At 41.7% G+C, this 20,796-nt stretch overlaps 1 long non-coding RNA gene across 2 annotated transcripts in view; it reads left to right on the top strand.

Annotated features, from left to right (window-relative positions):
• The window catches only part of LOC139828346 (uncharacterized), a 107,873-nt gene that overhangs the window by 35,475 nt on the left and 51,602 nt on the right, over positions 1 to 20,796 (top strand). For both annotated transcript variants that reach the window (XR_011739858.1, XR_011739859.1), the window contains exon 3: positions 10,067 to 10,232. This is a non-coding gene — a long non-coding RNA (uncharacterized lncRNA). The remainder of the gene's footprint in view (positions 1 to 10,066; positions 10,233 to 20,796) is intronic.

Consider the following 20,796-nt stretch of genomic DNA (forward strand, 5'->3'; position numbering starts at 1 on the left):
CCTGGAGAAATTGAGCTGGATTTCTTCAAAAGCAGATGGAGAGAATTAAATGAGCGATGTGGATGAACAAGGTGTAGCGCTTGTGCTTGCACTCTGTAGTGTGGCAGTGCAGGCATATCCATCAAACGATGCTTTATGTTGTCAGGATGGATTTTAAGTCACTTCGTTGCAACTGCTGGCTTTTCTTCAGCCCCCTCTGAGATCCTGCAGAGAACTTTTTGCACAAGAGCTTGGTTGGACTCAAGGTGATAGATCATCCTTGTTTCTGTGGATCCCTGATCGACTGATGCGGTATTGGGTTTTATTGAGGACACATCTGTAAGGAAGAGCTTTGCCAGTGTGTCTCGTTCTCTGGTCACTGATGTAGGAGAGAAGGGAGGAAGATGTGGCACTCGTGTTTGGAAAATGGCAACTCCGTGGATTTTTCAGCCATCTGTAAGCATCAGAATTCTTGTGCATCTTTCCTTTTGAACCACCACCACCTCATTACTGAAGAGGGAGGGAACTGTCAAACTGTAGGCTGGACTTACGGCTGTGGATGAATAGATGTTTAAAGGAAAACTTCTTGGCTACGTGCTTAAATTTCTTTTATTATGCATAACTTCACTTTGCTATGATACTAAATTGGGCGCCACAGTTATTTCCTTTCTCTGTCCTTGTCTTCCAAATCACCTTCTCATATAAAATGCTTTCTGCCTCTAATTGTTCTGCATTCATATCCTTTCACGATATTTACTATTTATGCTATGGGTGAAGAGCTAAGCTAATAACTTAAAAACAATGTCCCCCAAACCATGCATTAGTTACCTCTTCTCTGAAGGAGGTATTGATGCTATTACTTGAGGAATTTAACAGCAAAGGTTGAAAATTCTTATTTACAGTTTAAAGAGGAATAACCAGAAGCGCTCCATCCATTTTGTGTATGGGGAAATTGAGATTTTGAGTCTTCATTGTATAGATGCATGAAATTTAATCTACCACTGGTTTTGTTTGACTTCTCTTTCCACTCCTGTTTAGTTGGTCTGTCATTTCTAATTGAAACAAATCTCTATTTTGGGCAAAGAAATGCATTGCTTCTGGGTTTTTGTGCTGTACAAAGAGGTTGTTTAGAGAGGTGTGATAATTTCGTCTGGGCTTGCAGTATGGGAACTCAGTTTGTCCATGTAATGCTCCTCTGTTCTTCATACATGTTTTTAATTTGGTAATGTACTTAAACTCCTCTGCATCTAATAATTTTTCCGGGAAGATATTTCATACTGGGGGATTTTTAGCATGGAGCTTTTTGCTTCCCCAAAGCTCCATACATCTCTAAATGGGGTTGTTTATGAGCAAAAGAGTTTGGCAGCTTCAGTATGGGTGGAGTGCAGTTTGGATATCTGTCTTGAGAAACAGGAGTTTACATAAATCTTACTTAGCTAAATTGTTGGCTAAGAGCCAATTATGTAGAGTAGAACTGCTTTGTAAATCTTAAGCTGTGTGCCTAAACTTGTCAGGCCTCGTGGAAATGGTATCATTTGCTTTCCCTTTCTCCCATGTTCTTCATGCTTTTGCATATTCTCTGTAAAAATTCTCCAGTGCCTGTAAGCAGAAAAACTCTGACAAGGGAGATCACTTCAGGTTCCAGTGGACTAATGAATTTATAGCGCAATGTTCCCTGTGGTGCTTTGGAGGACTCCTCCTTTGGTCAGATTGTGACCGAGTTCGTTGAGTCTTCACATAATGCAATGCAAATAGGAGTTTTTAGTTGTGGGGGGGGTTTGTTGTTTGGTTTTGCCCTTCGTGACCACTCTAAATGTCCCTTGGCTTTATCACGTCACACGCAGTTCTCCCTGTTAATGTTACTCTGGCTTCTTAGCTGCTTTGCTCATCATTCACTGCCCTTTTTCATGTAAGCTGCCCCAGAAAAAGTCTCCAGATTATTAGCAATGATTTTGGCCATTGCCAGGAAAGCCCGTTCCTATCACCCCTGACAACTGGCTATTGATTTGGGTATCTACGTAGGAATTTGGGGTTTCACACATATGCAATTGTATACCCCTCTAATCACAGTTGTTGGTGGTCTTGGAATACTTTGATTTATAATAAATAGTTATATAGTGCCTGATACTTCTTAATTACTTGTAAATTCATTATTTTAGTCTATACTCAGTATATCCTATCACGACAGTAACCTACACGTTCTGAATATAATCTTATTAGCTTCTTTGAAGCAGTCTATTACCTCTTTAAAAATACTTCAAAATGTAATTATTTTAATTATTTTTAATCTTCCAGGATACATTGCTAATTATTCCTGATAATATAGATGTATTTTATTGCAGGGGGTGAATTTTGTCCGACTACTTTTGGGGTTTTAATTAAAAGTTCTAATGGATTTATTGTTAATAGCTTTGGGCTCTACTAACGGGAATATTAATCACCTTTTCTCCCCAGTATTTTCGGTGGGTAATCAAATAAAACCCTTCAGTCCTTCCCAAGTAGCTGTGGAATGGGGTGATTTACAGCCTTCCATAGGAGTCTGGGGCTTGTGCTGCCTCCCGCAATGTGCAAGCAGCATTTGATAATCAAGTCTCTGATAAAGAATTTGTCATCTACAGTGAATAATTCTACTAGGTAGGATATTGCAAACCAAAGGGATGGGAGCTCGCAAACAGGTATGGTTGTGAATGGAATTTAATTCCCAAACTAGCAAGCAAATTCCGGCCAATGTAGATTCTGGGAAGTTTGAATAGTGCGTAAACCCAGGGCTGCAGTCTGCGCCAGAAGGGATGGGGCATTAGGACATGGGAACATTGACACTCTAGCACTGCATGTTGGACACCACAAACGTTTCATAGGCCCCTATAACTGTCTTAAAATCCCTCTGCTGCAGAGTTAATAAAAAAGACTGGGTGGTTTTAAAGCTGTACATCGCTTTCTCGAGGCCTCGTGTTGCTGTGCGGTATTTCCACACAAGTAGATGATGAGTTAGTTAAGTACTTTTCCACTTGTAAAATTGGGTCCATTCTGAGGGTTGTAATCAATGAGTAAAAAGCTTGGAGTAGCGAAGAGGTGACAGTCTGGACATGGGGGCAGAAGGTAATGACTGTAAGGTTTGCTTATAAAGGGCAGAAAACCACCGTGCAGGCTTATTTTAGATATTTGACAAAATTAGGAGACGCAGACTAATCTGTGTAATGCTGCTGAGAAAAACAAGAGTTACTATAATATTATTCATACTGAAGATGGGAATAGTTTGTCAGCCTGTGGCCATCTGGTTATAGTCAACGTGTCCACTTTAGATGATCCAACGACCAGAGATACTGCAGTTCTTTCCATTCTTTCACATCTTTTAGACATTCCCATGAAGAAAATGCTTTGAAAGAAATGCTGGGAATTCTGACATTTTGCCACATTGCACAGTGATTTCAAAAGAAAAAACTCAGAAAACTTTACCATATTAAGATTTTGAGGCTTTCTGATAATTTCATGATTTAAAGTAGCCCAAGAGATATTTGGGTGTCCAAATCATATTGAACGCTCATAGGAAAAATAGGCATAAGCACTGCCATTGTCTGCTTTTGGAAATGATAGAAGGGGTGGGGCGGCCTGACCTGCACGTCTGTAGGTGACCGTTTGTGTTCACCTGGCTCCTACTGTCACTGTTTCGTGATACTTGGACTGTTTGCTTCTAACTTTGAGATGAAACCCAGAACATGCATCGCCTACACATCTGAATTCAGGGGGAAAAAACCCCCAAACCCCACAAAGACAGTCCGTTAGCAAAGATAGTCCTTTAGGAGATGAGTTCTTTATGAATATAATAATTCTGTGCTAAAAGTATATTTATATTCATCTAATGTTGGAAGCTGATTTAACAGAAATTTTGCTTCGGTAAACCAATTTACTGATTAAAAATTGCATCCTCTGCCTGTCACCTACATTATGGTGTATTTAACTCCTTCCTTGATTTCTCTAGACAAATGCGAAGTGACATGTTGAAGGAAGAGCAGCTATTCTGGCACTCGGGACTTAGAGCATTGACCTGGCGTGGCCCCCGTGGCCTTGGGGCTCTAAGGCAGATTAGCGGTTCACTGCGTCTTTCTGGTCGTGTGTTTTTCGTTGGAGTTCTAGATCTTGTATTCATACACCTTACGAGCCGTGAAGTTAAAATTAAAACAATTTGCTGTTGTGTCTTGCAGTGAGGGACTGAAAATCACACTTCTGTGTCTGGGTACCAATGTTTTGTCTTTGGTGAAAAAGAGAAATGAGAAAAATAGAGGGAGGTGAGATTTCAGTAGAAACCATGGAGACCTAAGCTTATACCTTTTGAAACAACTCAATCCAAAGTATCAAAGGAATAATTAGAAAATAAGGTAGTGTTCACATGGCTTCAAAATCTCAGTACAAATATTTTTGAAGCTCTGAGCTCAAACGCTGCTGTACCATATAATGTTCCGATTGGAACGATCTCCTATATGAGTCTCTTTCCAGTAATAAGGAGAGCAAATTTCTTTTTAAGCCAGTGGGAGAAGCGAATTTATAGTTATTCCTTGCCAACTGCTGGAAAAGCTGCCAGCTAATCTGTTTCTCTGCTTTTTGTGTCTAAGTTGAAATCTCTCTTGCCTTGAGCTGAACTCTGTGTGCGGAAGCGCGGTGATTGCTGGCGATTTGCTGTTGTAAAAAAGCCCTCCGTACTGAAAACCTCATTTTCTGTAATCGCACCATTTGTCGTGGAGCCCAAGAGCATTGCAAGGGGTAGAATATGGCAATTACTAAGAATTCACACTGACCGTTAGTTCAAACTGTCAGGGACAACAATTAATGGCTTTTGTTGATTTCAATGTAAAAAATTAATTTGGTGAACTTTGTTGGTGAAGACCACCAGCCATTGTGACCTGGTGGACTTGGTGTATATCAAATATATGTTGCCAGAGGTGGGATTTGAATGGTGAACTGTGTCAGAATTGCTGTTCCTTACCAGGGTGATGACCACTCCATGCCAAGGGACTTCTTCCCTTCATTAGCGCCTTCGTTGCGCTCTTGGTCCTCTTTCACTTCTTGTACAGGCTTACCCGTATTTCTGCACGTTCTGCTCCGCGTTCTTGCATTATCTTCCATACTCACGTTCTGATCATCACTCTTCTCATGAGTCGTGCTTTCCAATATTGATCCAGCTATCTTGCGTGGCAACCAGCTTTCCTTTCTTAGCACTTTTTAGATAGAAAAGGTGAATTTGGGACAAATTCTGCATGCTGTTGGTGCTTGGCAGATTGAGAAAATACCCGTTCTCTTCCCTGTTTATCAGACTGCCTTTACAAATGAAGAAAAGCCTCTCTAAGTTTTGTTATCTAACAGGGAGAAATATAACATTATTTTTCATAGTACCTATTGTATTTGGGATTAATTATTTAAAACATGTATAAGGCAGGCAAGAATGGTTAGAAGCCATGGCTTCCTCTTCTGTGAACAGCGCGGGTCAGGAGCGTTACAAGAAAGGGGAAAGCGCTGTAACATAATAAAAAATAGCACAGCACGATGTTCCTCCACCTCCATGAATCCAGCTGGATTTTTCGTGTGTGTTCCCCACATCTGAACACCATTGCAATGAAAGGGCGGCTTGTACAACCCCAGCCCTTGCGAGCGATGGCTCCCCTGAGAGCTCTCCAGTGTTGCTCTTGGCACAGCCCTATCCTAATGGGCACAATTTTCATCAGGTTTTTTTTTTTGCTCTTTATAATTCCCTAATTCTCCTAAAAATATAAAATGATCTTTAAAATTCCAGTGAAAGTATCCCGGTCAAACTAATGTTTCTGGAAAGTCTGTTCAAACTTTTAACTCTACCTTTTTAAACAGAGTTTAAAAGATTACGTGGTAAAGTCAGTAGCAGGATCATAATCACTGTTTTAGTCCTTACATTCCAGGTTCGAAATTCCAAGCAATGTACAGAGGATGAGGTGTATTTTCTTGTTGAGACTGTTACCTGAGCATGTCTATGTTCCTACTTGCACACGTGGGAGATGTCCCTGTGTCAATCACATCCTTACAGGTTGTGGTGCTGGCTGCAGGTGACAGAATTTGGAGCAATTGTTGACTGTTTTGAATCCGAGTTGCAGAGGGTGGTTCGAGAGGCAACGTGTCATTTTGGTTTGTTCTGTATCTTAAAAACAGAAGGTGAGTCTGGTTCCAAGTTACACAAAATCCTCTGGGGAGAGCTCACAAAGAACCATATCGTGTTATTCTGAGCATACATTAACATCCCTGATCTCTCCAAACCCAATCGCAGTCCCTTCACACAGGGCTGAAATCAATATGCACGTAGTTTCAGGAGTTATCCAACAGAAAATGCTGGAATTGATGCTGTGTGGAAAATGTCATTATCTTATCTGATAAATTGTGCCTGATTTCACTAATTTAAAAAACTAAACTTTGTATTAAGAAATACTTTGATTGTTGATTGCAGTGTCCAACACCACTGTGTGTGGAAAGAACCATGATTAAACCAATAACTGGTTAGAAACAACTGTGCTCAACGTTTATGAAATGCATTCCTACCCACAAACACATCCTGATCTAAACCCTCTTCTTTCAGACATGTTTGGTTTGATATCATGGTTAGAAGGTCTTACTTTTAGCCTTGGCTGAGGCGTATTGTGCAACTTTCTCCTTCTAACAGTAAAGGAGTTGAACCTTTCCCAGCCCTTTCTGGGCAGATTTTGCACATCCCATCACGTGCCTGTCATTAAAAACACACATTTATTCCTCAACTGACAATTTTTCCTAGCAGTCAAATTCTGAGTGGTAGCAGACGGTTTCAAGGCAGCATTCCTTTTGTTAAAAGCCTCAATCATATCAGGTGTTATTAAGGATAATAATTACCTCGGGAGTGTTAGAATAGTGCTACTGCTTCAGAAATGTAAGGTGTGTTTTGCTACTTCATTTCTGATTTTATTTTCAGCTGTTTAGATGCGAGTGTGGAAGTGGGGATTAAAGCTGTAGTGACCCAGTTATAGTTATTGCAGCTGTTAAGCACCAGTAATTTAAAGATCGGCATTTAGTATTTGGGAAAATGAGTGAAATCTTTTTGTTGGTAATTCATCATTGGTCTTCACGAAAATTAACACCTGACAATTTTTCTTTTTCAATGTTTGAGATTGTTCATTTTCTGATCAGACGGTTCCATTCATTGTGGATGCAATATTTGTATTAAGTGTTAAAGAATATTTGGGATCATATTCATGTTTATCTTGACCATATGACCATATGTGCATGCAACAGATGTCTCCTTCAACTCTTTAATTGCCCTCTGGCTGCAAAGGTAACCTCTGGAATATAAGGGGATGTTGTGCAATTGTACCGTATGTGGATAAAACCCCAAGTAATAAAGGTTCATCTCCTATGGAGTGTTAGCTTTGCAGACGTTATGGCGATTTAAATGTCAATGGAGTTATTTTACTTCTGATCGTTTTAGTAAAAGCATCCAGTTAATGTGCTTATCCAGCATGGTTGGTTATTCCATTCATCCGAAGGGACATTCCAGAGGAATAAGGCCGCAAGTTTTAAATTGGGGATGGTTTCATCATCTAAGCAGCAGGTTGCATTTCCCAGACTGACATGTAGACTCTCTGGAACCGCAGGTCCAAACCCTGGCACCCAGCCCTGCCAAGGCTCGCACTCCACACTCCTTTGGTCCCCTCTGCTGAAATCTCGCACATACAGCGGGAATAAACGCTGAATTTCATCCTCTGACGGTGGAGTGGGCATTCCCAGCAACTTCATGAGGCCCTGAATTGCTCCTGTTTGTCTTTGAATGGTGAAAGGGAGAAGAGAGACACAAGGTACATCAGATGGGGGAAATGTGCGCTGAGGAAACGCTCAATTTCCTTCCCCTCTGTAAAAATAGGATAAAGTTGAGAAAATAAAGAGAGGTTTTGATCCAGAACTTGACTGTCTTTGGGTTTGGAAGAAGAATGTGGGAGTTCAGGTGCTACCCAAAGTGGGTCTAGTTCTGGAGGTGGGTGTTGACCTGCAGGTTATTATTTGGTGATCTCCTCCTAAAGTATAGAGGCCAAACAAACAGAAAACCCCACCAGCATCTCAATCGAAACACTCTTTGGAAATGGTAACAAAATGGGAGCAAAGTTTGAACTGTGCCAGCACCTTTGCAGATGACCCTTTTTTGAGTGAACGTTTTGACAGAGAAATTAAGGCTCATCTTTGATGAATAGAACCAGATTCCTAGGCTGCCCAAGTGACATTTCATCAACAGCTCATGTATTGATTTTAATTTCCTTTGGTTTTGAAAGACAATGTGAAGAGCTGTGGAGAAGCCCAAGGACAGCATTGTCCTGCATGCCCAAGTGAAAATGGGCAGTGTTTACTGCACAGCGAGGTGTAAATGTGTGTCTGCTTCTGTGCCATTAATCAAATGGTTCCATTCATTTGGCGTTGATTGACATCCAGTAAGAATCTGACTATACTTAGCAGTTCTGTGCTTGAGTGCTGAGCAGACAGATTTCATATAAATATTTTAATGTATCAGATGTGGTAGTTACAATGAGTATTTTGACAGACTAAAACAAGAAAATATTTTAACCCTGCCCCATCCCTCATAAAATGCTGTTGAAGTAGGAGCTGCAGTGTCAGAGCATTTCAAATCATCAAGTATCACTCATTAAAAAAATAAAATGAATGAAATATAGCCATTCTCAAGATTTGGGACAATAATTATTAAGCATATTGGGATAACAGTGAGTGGAAAAAAGCCCAGACACTGAAGATTGCTTAATGTTTCTGCAGAGGAGAGAGACATTTTTCTTATTTTTTGCTTTTGTTTGATATTTATCATAGAGCAGTTCTTAATCGTACCGACTAGCGCAGTACTTTATGTCTATACTGCAGATAGCTGAAGGGCTGAATGAACATTGATGCGTCTGAAACTGTGGATGGTATAACGAGACGAGGCAAGTTCTCGCTAGGTCTTCACGTGCTCCAAAATAAGCTATGAGTAAAGGATTGAAAAAATAAAATGTGTGTGTGTGACAGCAGCAGCTTTTCAGAGGAGCATGGAGGCCTTCTTGGGGCATTTCAGTCCTCAAAAGGGGATGATAAGAAAGATGGGGACAGACTTTTAGCAGAGCCTGTTGTGATGGGACAAGGGGTGATGGTTTTAAACTAAAGGAGGGGAATTCAGGCTGGACATGAGGAAGGAATTGTTGGCCCTGAGGGTGGTGAGAGCCTGGCCCAGGTTGGGCAGAGAGGTGGTGGCTGAACCATCCCTGGAGACATCCCAGGCCAGGCTGGACGGGGCTCTGAGCAACCTGAGCTGGTGAAGATGTCCCTGCTCATGGCAGGGGTAGCAATGGGGGAGCTGGGAAGGTCCCTTCAACCCGAACTGTTCTGTGTTTCTATAATCATTTTAAGAACTGTTGCTGTTGTCCAGGTGGCATTAATTGAACCTCAAAACGCTGGCTGTTCCCCAAAGACTTTGACAAAAGTTACAGAATCCCAGAATGTCAGGGGTTGGAAGGGCCCTGATTGCACTCATCCAGTGCAATCCCCCCATGGAGCAGGAACACCCAGCTGAGGTTCCACAGGAAGGTGTCCAGGCGGGTTTGAATGTCTGCAGAGAAGGAGACTCCACAACCTCCCTGGGCAGCCTGGGCCAGGCTCTGCCACCCTCACCATGAAGAAGTTTCTTCTCAAATTTAAATGGAACCTTTTGTGTTCCAGTTTGTACCCATTACCCTTGTCCTGTCACTGGTGGTCACTGAGAAGAGCCTGGCTCCATCCTCCTGACACTCCCCCTTTATATATCTGTAAACATGAATGAGGTCACCCCTCAGTCTCCTCTTCTCCAGCTCCAGAGCCCCAACTCCCTTAGCCTTTCCTCACACGGGAGATGCTCCACTCCCTTCAGCATCCTCGTTCCTACAGATTTTATCAGTCAGGCAACTATTTTCCATTAGCTTTGTGTTCAAAAATTGGAAAGAAAATGACAGAAATCAGTTATGCTGTAGTTTGGTTTGTAAGGAAAATTGTGAAAAGGAACGTGTGTGTGATGTAAGGTTGTGACTCTCTCCTGCAGCAGTCGGGCCCAGAGCTGACACACCATGGAAGGGACCTGCGGTGTGCGTGCACTTTGTGCAGAGCCATGTGAGGATGGATCAACTCTCAGCGGACCCTCTGCCACATCTGAGACCTTACAGCATCGCAGCCTCAACCTCCAGCGTGTGACCGACCTCGCCGAGGGGGTGAGTCCTGTACAGGGACTGGCTGGGAGGGGAGTGAGCAGAGTATCCAGAGCTGGAATGTGTGCAAGGAGGTAAAGCAACAGCAAGTGCACACTTCTGGTTACATAGATGATAGAATAAAAATTAGTCTGGAATAAAAGACTAACCTTATTGTAGAATCATAGAATAGTTTTTGTTAGAAAAGACCTTTTAGATTATCAAGCCCAACCGTTAACCCAACACTGCCAAGTCCACCACTGCCCCATGTCCTGAGAACCTCATGTCCGTCTGTCCAGCCCTCCAGGGATGGTGACTCCAGCACTGCCCTGGGCAGCCTGTTCCAATGCCCCACAGCCCTTTGGGGAAGAAATTGTTCCCCAGATCCAACCTCAACCTCCCCTGGGCAACTTGAGGCCGTTTCCTCTGCTCCTGGCGCTTGTTCCTGGGGAGCAGAGCCCGACCCCCCCTGGCTCCAAGCTCCTTTCAGGCAGTTCAGAGGTCAGGAGGTCTCCCGTCTGCTCCTGTTCTGCAGGCTGGACTGTAAGAGGAGTTTTGCAGCACAGTGACAGTCATTCCCAGACTTTGTGCTATACAATAATATCAGAAATTAAACCGTGATACGCAGTTGTGCATATGAGTGATCCTTATACATGATCGAGTAGAATTTCTCACATGTCTTCTTGTATTCTGAAAAGTTTATTTTATCAATATAGATCCATTTTTGAGAGAGTTTCATGCTTGGGAAAAAAAGTAACTCTTTAGAAAAAGCAATCTTACCTTTCTATTAATAAAGTAATAATTCAGGCTTTTAGATTATTGCTCCTACATTTCACTATAAATGAAAATTAAACAAACTTCATCCTGACTAGAATTAGTTACCACAAAAGTAAAAACCTAAGGAGAAGAAAAAGCTATTAAGAGATTTGAGCACACAACGAACAAGACCTTTTAGAAGAGATTAAAGTATGTGACAAGCATTAGTATTTCAAGGTGCTCGATCTACTCCTGGATTGATGTGCCTCGGAATGAGATGAGGCACATTAAAAGCTGAAATCATTCAAGCTGGTGTGAGACTGAATATGAGCAATTACCAAATAGTTAAGCATTAAATAAAATGGATGATTTTGTGAACTTGCAGTACAGAAGGCTTCTTTGTGTGATCAAAGGTCTTTGAACCTTTCCCTTGAAATAGGAATTTTACGAGACAACACTTATTGTGGGAGCTGGGAAGTCGGAAAGGAACAGTTCCAATTTTAATGTTGCCGTCTCGCGCTTTGTGTGGTGAGAAAACATTACTCACTATGAAAAAAAAGCACATTAAAGTGTTAAAGTTCAGCATTTCCGTAAGCATTAGGCATTTAAAAGTCCCAGGAATACGCGTTTGCAGGTGAGGGATGCTGGTGGAAAAGATTGCCAGGTACCTCTGTAATGCTCGGGTAGTAACCAAGACTTGTATGCAGACTCCATTAGGAGGCTTTTTCTGCATTAAAGAGCCTTATTCCTTCTGAGCATTAAAGCAGAATCCTCTTAGGTCCCGTTCAAACAGTTTGTCTGGACTGTAAATCGGACATAGCAGTTTTACAAAGGGTTTTAGCCTAAAGGAGGTATAACTGTGATTAAACAGCAAACGCAGCTTTCCAGTGGCCTTAAGTGGGAACCGGTACTGGGGCAGCCAATAAATGGGTTGATAAAGTGTCCAATTAAGAAGAAAAATGATAATTGGAAAAAATATTTGTGAATAGTTGTAAATGAGGTACTGGGTGACAATGAGGGGAACAATTCTGCGTCGCCTCATTTCCATGTTTTCTTCCAATAATCAGAGGAAAAGTGGATCTTTGGAAGAAGTGCGATTGTTCTTGCGGTGGGTTGGTTTGCTTTCACTGAACTCAGCTGAAGTTTTGACACTAACCTAAGTAGAAGCAGGCTCAAAGAGCGTAGAATCCTATAAACTCATTAAAAAGATACAAACGTGCACGTATACTGAAATGTTTTAAAAAAATTGTCTAATTAAAGCTACTTTAAAAGTCATGTATGAAATCAGAGTGAATGCTATTCACCGGGCTGGGTGAATAAAACACTTCCACAGCCTTTAAAACATCAACATTGAATTCATTATTGCTGGTTTTGGCTTCAAAAGGAAAGTGTTTCCTGTGGTTTCAGTCTGTGTGTCAAAAGCAAGTTCTGCACTGCTAGGAGGATGGATGGAACTGGTTCCTACGGCTTCCCCTTACAACTCTGCACTTTGGGCAACGTGGCAAAGTTCCTTCTCTTGGTCACAGTATTTATACTTCACATCGCTGCTTCTCCATCCGGATTCACTGCCTGCCCATTGCTTACTCGATCCCAGCTTCCAATTTTGGAGCAAACTGTTACAAACAGCAGTTTGAGGCCCTTTTCCCTCATTCACGTTTGGCAGCGGTCTGGTCAGTGGCTGTGTGAGTGTGGTTTTTATTCATTTCCTCTGAACTCGTAACTTGTACATTGAAGTCCACAGCTAATTGTAAGTTCCTTGTAACCGAATGAGCTAGTAAAGAAGGAAAAAAGAGAGAATTCTTACTGATTTTCTGCTAGTTGAGACTCAGGAAGTGATTATTTCTAGTCGTTATTATTAGCAATTCTAGTGTTTATTTGCATTCTGAAAATTAGATCTTCATGGCTGAATGGTGTTTACTATAGAAAATACCAGATCTGTCCCGAACTTTAGAAATGTTTTAATTACATTAGGTACCAATTTGATGGATTTCAGCACTGCGACTTCATCAGGCCTGTAAGTCGACTGTGTTCTTTATCATGAGGTGTGAAAATCTCTCTTGGACTTCCACATTCATTTTTGGCAGATCTTTGAACTTACCGAGTTCTCTTACCACTTCATTCTAAAACCTGCCAACAAATTACATGATTCTCTGTACTTATTCACTTGACATTCTACACTTTGCACATACTCCGCATACATAACCTGAAAAACAAAGCACCCTTGTGATTTCACATCTTCAGCCTTTGTGATGTTGACCTGGGAACTGAGTCCTGTGAGTATCATGTATTGACTCGGAGTGTTCTGAGCGGGACTGGATGTGCCACTGTACATGAGAAGCAAAATGGAGAGAGCAGAATAGCCTTTAATTGCTATAACCATTGATTCTGATTTTACAGATCGCTCTTTTCTATCTAGGTGAGCCAAAGAGAAAAACTAACCCATGTATCTCATTGAACATTTATATATTGTTCTTGCTTCCAGGGACATTTGATTAGGTTAGCTTAGAAGGGTTGAATGTATTTCTTTATTATTATTATTTCAGCCTGGTGGATTCCCTGCGGAGCCAAAATAAAAACAGCACAAGCTCTCAGTGACATTTTAGAGTTTGCTGTATATCCTGTTAATGAGAATCATGCCCTAAAACTACTTTATTTTCATGGCTAAAGTTAAAAATATCAGAGTGGGTCTCAGGACATTCATGTGGCTTTAATCTCAACATATTTATCATAGTTGAGTAATCACAGTGTGTTTTAGAAGCAAGAAGAAACCCAGGGTTGCTCAGAGCCCAAGCAGATCATCAGTTGTGCTACAAATTATTGATGAAGCAACCAGAGTTGAACATGTGAAGCATTTTGCTGCAAGGGCTCTCGGATGTTTCTTAATACAACCAATACGTGGATGCAAACCATCAAATAGGTACATGTAATAATAATATAATAATAATAATATGAACTATTGCTCACGAGTATCCCATCAGCACATTGAATCATATTTTGACTAAACCCAGATTACTACTGGATTTCCCATTCTTTGATCATAGATTGAAACTCATCCCTAGTACAGACATTTACTGGTTAAGAAGTCTCAGTCTTGATCTTGAATTCTATTTTTCAAGGCTGGTTCAGAAACCCATAATGGAGTTGTGTGTGATATTCGGTTTGCGATTGGAAATTAAAAACTTGCATTTTGAAAATAATGCTGTCTTTAAGAATCTTTTCTGAATTCTGGATCGATGCTAGATGTGGAATCACGTTAAAATCAGATCCAGAAGCAAATGTTGAATACTTTACGGGACAGGTGGCCCAGATTAAGATTTTAGTTATATTTTCTTCTAGGAAACATAGGAAATTTGTTTGAACTAAAATTTCTTGCTGGCTTCTGTGCATTCCCCTTTCTGCAGGATGGAACGTTTAATGTTTCTCCAGCAGAGTTTCAGAGCCGGGGAAGGGCGTCATTTAAGATGATAACCCATGGGAATGCTTTCAAAACATCAGAGATTGACTTTTAGCCAAGTAATTTATGATAATCTCTTTTTAATATTCTTTTATGAGATCTAAACTTTATAAACTTTAAACTTTTGTTGAAAAATTTGCACTTGTGATTCCCTCTTAGAGTACCTGTGCTTTTCCATCGCCGTGTCTTGGATAGATCTCAGTAAATCATGGTGGGTCTAGAGGGGCTACCACTGGAAATGCTGTCAGTGTTTGTTGAATTTTGTTGAATTTGTTTGAATTTGTTGAATTTTAGTAGAAAACATCTGTACCATTTTTAAAATGAGCTACAGGGTCAGAGTCATATTGGTGAGATAGTGCAACCCGGCCTTCGGTTGGGGTGGTTGTCTTGTTCCTGCCTTTATCTGCAGCCCGTTGTTTTAGGTAGTTTTGAATGAGAGAGAACTTTCTAGAATAGATCTATACCACTATACTAAAGGCTTGTTTCGAAGAGCCGGCCCACATTTGGTTTGTATTATATTGAAATACAGGAAGTTATGAATGAATTTTAAATCCATTAAAAATGCTATTGCTCTACATTGATGAGAAGTGATGTTGCCGTAGGATTCAAGAGCAGCTTCCGAGAGATTGCTGTGGTATCTTTAGTCTTGTATTTTATGTAAAGAGATAAAACATTATTAATCATATGCAAAGAAGGTGTCATAATTCTCCTACTTCCAAGCATCAGCATTTTGTCTGGCAACATTAGTACTTTGATATATGACCTTTCTAAAGAGGATAAGGCTGTTCTTGTTTGTTTTCTTAGGAGTTGGCTTCTTTAAGTGAAATCTTGTATCTCAGTTATTCTGTATGAATAGGTTGTGTCCTTTACAGTGTTTGTTACAGGAGCATTATAATAATATGATATTCATGTGTTAGCGCTTTGTAATTCACAAAACAGCCACTTTGTGGGTGAGAATGAAATTTGCACTGCACAGTCCATTCCAAATAAATAATAGATGTTGACATGAGCTTCCATTGCAGCGCAGGTTTAAAGGAGCAGAATGGAGACACACTGTGCTAGAACAGGTTTTTAACTGAAGAGGAAAATACTGCCCATTTATTCTGGCCTATTTTTTTATTTATGGATTTGTTTCGGAACTTGAACAAAAGGGGTGTTATTTGTGATCCAAATCATCGTTTCTTTGGCACTTTCCATGGAGCTCTTGAAACAAAACCCAATGTTTAAATTCTGTCTTTACGCTTTGATCTGACGTGAAGTCAGTAGAAAAGCTCTTGTGGCTATTATGGAAGTAGGTTGAATCCCTGTGAGACATCTGAGAGGAGAACTCTTTTGTTTTCTAACAAAGGATATTAACTCTAGAAGTATTCCCAAAATATATGGCATTTGAATAATAGATAAATAGATATAATTCTCACTGCCCCTCAGTTGGATCATGTAATTTAAGCACGTATCAATAACCTGACTGCAAAGTTCTTGCTATGAGAGGGAATACCTTTCAAGTTCCTGATACAGTAATCCGAATTTAAAAAGTGATATATAAAAATAACAAATATAAAATAAATCTTTATGCTTAAAATAACATAATTGTCTGAAAGGTAAAATTGAGGGCTGTTGTCTATCTTCAGGGACTGTGATTCCATTTATTTTTCCGAAAGGTAGGGCAGTATCTTACACCAAGAATGTCGCGCTGCTTCATTGATACCTTTTAAAACTGTTATTCCAATATGTTCTCACCTGGAGAGTGTTTGTGGTGAAACCAGAGGCCTTCAAATGTAACCATTACAATTTTGTGGAGGATGACACATCCGTATCTCTCTGTAAGCATATTTCTGTACGTCGGGTCTATACAATAGATTGGCCATAATTAATAGTATCAATACGCTATTGATGAGTAACTTTGATTAGTTCTGAAATAATCTCTGATGCCAGTCTTCAAGTTAATTAGTGGGCCCTACTTCTCGTGAAAAAAGCATTAATTAATGTACTAGATAGATGGGTTAAAACACCGTGCCTGCCAAGCAGTCTGGGCAGGGCTGATGAGAATCGTGTGAGTGAAGGAGTTCGTCAGGTGTGGCTGGTTAGAGCGGCCTGGTTTGGAGGGTTACCTGAGGACATGGGATGTTCGGTTTCAACTAAAGGAGGGAGATTCAGGCTGGACATGAGGAAGGAATTGTTGCCCTGAGGGTGGTGAGAGCCTGGCCCAGGTTCCCAGAGAGATGGTGGCTGAACCATCCCTGGAGACATCCCAGGCCAGGCTGGACGGGGCTCTGAGCAACCTGAGCTGGTGAAGATGTCCCTGCTCATGGCAGGGGGGGCACTGGGGGAGCTGGGAACGTCCCTTCAACTCAAACCATTCCATGGTTCTGTGATTGAGGAAGAGAGGGAGAAAGCAGGAGCTGCAGCCCCAGACACTTGTGCAGCGTGAGCAGCCTGGGGAGGGAACTGCGAGCGGAGGAACCGGCGCTGCTGTTTGATTCCTTCTGTGCTCAGGGGAAAACATGGCCTTGTGTTCTTGGAAACAAATGGGGCAGCATCGGAGAACTGGCTGCCTCCAGCAGCAACTTTCTCTTGGGATCAGGAAAATACCTAAGGGGTCATGAACCTGAGCCTAACAACTAAAAGGATGGCAGTGACTTTCATGTGTGTGCCTCTGATATTGGATATTTATCCTTTACGGGTGTTATGATGTTCACTGTGGAACTGTATCCATCCAAAAAAGTTGTAAGGAGGGTCTTTTCCCCACTGTGGCTTTTCTAAAGCAGCCAGAACGCCGTGGTGTTCCAGAGCCGTACCTGGCAGAGCGACGTTTCTTCTGGTACTCGTCATCCCTTCTGCTTCTCTTGGGGGAGTATTTGCAGAAGCAATAATTCTGTGCTCTTCAGGCATTCCAGAGGCGTTTCTTGGAATATCTCCATGCTCAGTGCACAGGAGGGGTGCAGTTAAAGCAGCTCTTGCTTCTGCCCAAGTCGAGGAGAGCAGGATGAAGCCCGTCATGAGCAGGGCTGGGCTCTTGTCACCAGTGGATGCCACCGAGCTAACACTGGCTTCTCTGGCTGAGAAAGTGCAGGGTTGGACTGCTGATCTGTTTAGCCAGGGGAATTGGAGCGCTCCAGAGCTTCCCTTTGGTTATTCCCTTCGTCATTCGACCCAACCATGGCCTCAGGAGCGCCAAAACCACCTTCTCGCTGGGACAGCCCCTCACAAGCTGTAGTAGTGTATGTTGGATGGAAGCAGACTTGCACTTCTGAGAACAAACACATTTTCCACAGAATTTAGTTCATTCTTCCTCCAGCTGTTTGCCGGAATAATTTCCGATGCTGTGGACAAGGGTAGCAGTTTGAACACGCACTTGTTTGTGATAAAGAACCCAGCTCTTTGTATCTTGTGGAGAAACTGGTCAATGCAAAGCACTTGCTTTTGGAATTTGTTCTGGTATTGAGAAGTGGCTGCTCCCTTAGCTCTCAGCATCTGAAACTTCACACTAAATCGACGTTCCCTGCAAACCCCCTGGTTTTATGTATCCAGCAGTTGCAGGGGGATCTGAACGGAACATTGATGTGGTGCCTTGGACAGGTAGTGAAGACCACTGGGCTTGAGCGCACTCAGCAGCTCTTCAAAGGTGGCTTCGGTCTGGAACCCACGTGTGGGGACGTGGGAGATCATCTTCCTGCTGAGCATCCTCGGAGGGTCCGGAACCAACGTCTGCAGAGAGCTGTCGTCCCCCCTTCTCATCCCAATCTCAAAGGGATTCAGACTGAAAGACTCCAGATGATGGACAAGTATATGAACAGAAAGAATTCATATGGAGTGTGAAAGCGGCGTGTGGAAAGCAAAGCTGTATTATGTGAAAGGTCCCAGAGTATAAACTGAAAAACTATACAAAATCTTTATTTATGGGTTTTGATTTTAGTCATCAAACTTTTTAACTCCACAGACAAGACAGATGAGATTGCTCTGGGAAAGTGCTTCCAGCATCCAGCTCTTTATATATATAGCAGATGGCTCTACAAGCATACACACAACTTTATTTAGAAATTCTTTTTGTTTGTTACCAATTACTAAATATATCATAAAGTCGCTTACGTTGAAGCCAGGTTTGCAGTTGTTAACTTGAGCGCGGTAGGTGGAAGCCAGCATGGGAGCATTTATTGCAGTTCCATTTGGAGTTATTTTTTGCTTTTAGATGTGCTTTTGTCTTCTTTAATTTTGTCAAAACCTGAGTGGGAACAGAGATAGGTCTTAGATATATCAGGCAAGACCAAAGCATGCCTGAAAGTGGAAATTCAGTATTGCGTAACTGAAATTTAAATTAGACATAGACATATAGACATAGACATATAAAACATGAGCTGGGAAAAAAGAGATCTGTATTTCACCTTTATCCCTGCAAGTCCCTCTGTGACCTAAAGATAAATATTCAAGGAGCAGAGTGACAATTGTAATGAAGTTCTGGGTTACGACTGGAGGACAGTGACATTCCTTGAGATGGCTGTTTGAAAACAAGAGGTAAAATGTGTCTAGTTGTTGACAGAAAGAGAAAGAGCTTGTGACCTGTACTTCTTCATATCTACAGCGTAAGTATTTTATAGCAGAAATACATTATACTAAGTATTTAAATAGTTGCAAAAAAATGTTAGTATCATATGGACAAAATTGTCCACATAAAGCTTATATATTTCTATATCCGTCTGATGCTTAAATATTTCTATATCTTTAAAAATTATGCTTCTTTTCTGTCATACATGATATTTTATGAGGCGGAATTGTCCTCTCAGAACAAAAGGGAACAAAGGAAATGTATTTTTTATAAAGGTCGTTCATTATAATGATTATGGAAAGGCAACATGAACACAGGGAGAGGTCCTGAATGCACTGGAGTAGGGACAGGGGAGAACAAGGGGCACAACAGCAATTCTGGATTTTGAAGAACATCTCTTGAAATATTTCAAGTTCCTTTTGCTGGAGCAAAAAAGTTCAGGAGTAGAAAAGGAACAGTTTGTGTTATCCAAAAATGTTACACTGCTTATAAGCCCTTCTTCCATTTTATATTTGCATCTGAGGGCTTTGTGCCTTTCAAAAGACCATTTTTATTTGAGGAAATTGTGACATACATCGGTGGTGTGACGCATCACTAACGGGTACAAGCTTCGTATGACTAATTGAAAGGTTTGGGCTGTTTCATTTCCATATAATCAGTGAAGCAGATATTTAAACAGAGCAGCTAAAATGTGTGTTAAAAACTTGAAAGACTGCCTTCTTTTTTTTTTTTTTTTTTTGGAAGAAGTTGAAAACCACTTTTGAAAGCAGTTTTTGAATTTTCAGCAGATTAAATTCTAGTTTGTCCCTTCGGGATAAGTGTCATTTTATTGTGTGCTTGTTTTTGTTTTTCATTCCTACCAAACACTTTATCTCTGGTTCAATATTTTTGTTAAAAAGTAGGTTCAAAAATAAATTTTGCTTTGGCAGTCTAACTTAGCTCTGAAGTGCAGAGTCTTGGATCTGGGTAGGAACAACCCCAGGTTCCAGTATAAGTTGGGGAATGAGCTGTTAGAGAGCAGTGTAGGGGAAAGGGACCTGGGGGTCCTGGGGACAGCAGGGTGACCATGAGCCAGCACTGGGCCCTTGTGGCCAGGAAGGCCAATGGTACCTGGGGTGGGTTAGAAGGGGGTGGTCAGTAGGTCAGAGAGGTTCTCCTGCCCCTCTGCTCTGCCCTGGGGAGACCACACCTGGAATATTGTGTCCAGTTGTGGCCCCTCAGTTCCAGAAGGACAGGGAACTGCTGGAGAGAGCCCAGCGCAGCCACCAAGATGCTGAAGGGAGTGGAGCATCTCCCGTGTGAGGAAAGGCTGAGGGAGCTGGGGCTCTGGAGCTGGACAAGAGGAGACTGAGGGGGGACTCATTCATGGGGATCAATATGGAAAGGGCGAGTGTCAGGAGGATGGAGCCAGGCTCTTCTCGGTGACAACCAGTGACAGGACAAGCGGCAATGGGTACAAACTGGAACACAGGAGGTTCCACTTAAATTTGAGAAGAAACTTCTCCATGGTGAGGGTGGCAGAGCCTGGCCCAGGCTGCCCAGGGAGGCTGTGTAGTCTCCTTCTCTGCAGACATTCAAACCCGCCTGGACACCTTCCTGTGGAACCTCAGCTGGGTGTTCCTGCTCCATGGGGGGATTGCACTGGATGAGCTTTCCAGGGCCCTTCCAACCCATGACATTCTGGGATTCTGTGAAGGCGAAACCTCTTTGCGGTGCAAACACAACCCTGGAGAAGCCTCCAAATAAGACCTCAAACTCCCCAACTTAAAAAAAAAATTGACAAGAAATAGATTCCTAGATTCAGTATTTTTACTGGATTCTCTTTTCAAAACATAGAT

Source organism: Patagioenas fasciata, chromosome 7 (genome assembly GCF_037038585.1).
Source record: "Patagioenas fasciata isolate bPatFas1 chromosome 7, bPatFas1.hap1, whole genome shotgun sequence".
Lineage (NCBI taxonomy): Eukaryota > Metazoa > Chordata > Aves > Columbiformes > Columbidae > Patagioenas > Patagioenas fasciata.